General features: G+C 35.6%; 1 pseudogene; it reads left to right on the top strand.

Annotated features, from left to right (window-relative positions):
• Nucleotides 1-1,178: 1,178 nt before the first annotated feature.
• LOC111741613 lies at nt 1,179-1,297 on the top strand (annotated as a pseudogene).
• The last annotated feature ends 742 nt before the right edge of the window (nt 1,298-2,039 follow it).

Below are 2,039 nucleotides of genomic sequence, written 5' to 3'. Positions count from 1 at the left end.
TGCCCATCTCATAAAAGAAGGGTTAGATGATCTGAGTTTCAAAAGTTAGGACAATGAAGGAAATAAAGTAATGGAAGTCTCCTCATGGTTTCTCTCTTTTAGACAAAACATTATCTGACTTTGATATTTGGGTAAGGATTGAGGGAGAAGAAAAAAAAATATTTTGATTGTGCCGTTTCACTTGTATGATTTTCTAAAATATTGCAGTGAGTATATAGTAAATCAGTCTTTGTGGTTTAACAAATAAATCTATGACAAGTGTATCAGCACCGTGTTTGGCACATAGTAGACACTCAATTCACAGAGTAATTACTGGATTATACCAAATGAGTTCTGAGGCTTTCATTAGCAAGAAAAGCATTTGAGAATGGTAATGTAAATGGAGTTATATTACCATTAATGTTAGGAATTTCAGTGACTAAAATCAAATGTAATATGAAAGCTACTGTGGCTGCACAAGGTAACAAAACCTACGAAAAAGGCTGGTGTTTTCACTTTTCCCAGCCCTGGAACCTTGGCTTTTCCTGTCTCTGCAGAGATCAGTAAATTCCTTTGGGGGTGAAGCCCATGGATAATCTATTTCCAGCACTTTTTAAATAATAAGTGTTCTGTTCATAGTCAGTGCTTATTGGATGCTGTTGAAGAAATAACTATTTCTTTTTCCTCCCTCTTCCAATACTCATGATCATTCAGTTGCACTCTAGACACTAAGGCCTTTTACTCTATGTTAGGAAAAAAAAGTGGACAGGAACTACAAAGAAAGTCTATTTAGGAAAAAAAATATTAAAGAGAAATACAAAAACAAATTGTTATATTTTCTAATGCATGATCCAGAAATAGCAAGGACTCGGAGAAGGGAGGTGCTACCAAGAGCTTGCTAGAAGAGGTCAGATTAAACTTTAAAAGTAGAGATCATGAGAATAAATTGTGCAGAGAGGAAGAACATCACGAGTGTAGACAGGGAGGTTCAGAAGAATGAGTGTTTGAGGAATAATAGTGAGAAGCTATTGACCTGGAGTAGAAAATCCCCATTAAAGGTGTTAAAGATGAAAGTTAAAGCTGAAATTTAAGACATAGGAGCCTTAAACTTAACCTTTAGCTACAGTGAATGGAGTAGAGTAGGGTGAGAGGTGGGCTGAAGACAGAGTTCTATTTTTAATATTTAAAACAAGGTTCTAGTCTATGGCTATGCCACCCTGAACAAGCCCGATCTCGTCTGATCTCGGAAGCTAAGCAGGGTCATGCTTGGTTAGTACTTGGATGGGAGACCACCTAGGAAGACCAGGTGCTGTAGGCATTAAAAATAAAATAATAAATAAATAAATAAATAAATAAATAAATAAAATAAAGCAAGGTTCTAGAAAGAAACAACATTACTTATTTAATTTTGTTTTACTTCACTCAGATTAAATATTTGTATTTTAACAATAACTTTTTAGGAGATAGTGCCTAATTCCAAAGCTAAATTGATAATCTATATGTTTTGTGGGAGAATTCTTGAATGTTTGGGCTTTGTGGTACCTTTAAAATCACATCTTGGAAGGGAAAATCTACCTGCAAGAATGTTCAACCTGCTGTAAAATTTCTTAAATGGAATCGTAAAGTATCGGCTCACCATATCAGAGGTAGCATGTGTACAGATATTGAGTGACATGTTGATATTAACACCACGGGTAGTGGCAGCAGCTAAAATGCCATAGGAAAGCTATCTGTTCAAAGTTTTCACTTCAGGTGTCCTAGTCTTTGCCTTCCTGCTCTCCAGTTCACTCAAGGCTAAAAGATTTTCATTTTTATAAAATGGTTTAGAGATAATGTGAATATGAACAAGTATGATCTCTGATCAGCAGTCATTATCAAATAATGCTGCTCTATTGGCCTACTAGAAGAATATGTTAATTTAAAGCCAGATGTAGTAAAATGAGTTCTAGTTTGGAACAGTGGTAACCTAGATTTTAATTCTGCCTGTCACAGACCCATCGCATGGTCTCTTTGTAGTGTTGGCAGTGAGGATTAGAGCTTCCTACATAGCAATGTTCTGT

The sequence above is a fragment of the Pteropus vampyrus genome, unplaced genomic scaffold, assembly GCF_000151845.1.
Source record: "Pteropus vampyrus isolate Shadow unplaced genomic scaffold, Pvam_2.0 Scaffold80, whole genome shotgun sequence".
In the NCBI taxonomy this organism is placed as follows: Eukaryota; Metazoa; Chordata; class Mammalia; order Chiroptera; family Pteropodidae; genus Pteropus; species Pteropus vampyrus.
Note: the sequence above shows the minus strand (reverse complement) of the source record. Positions and strands in the feature narration are given on the sequence as shown.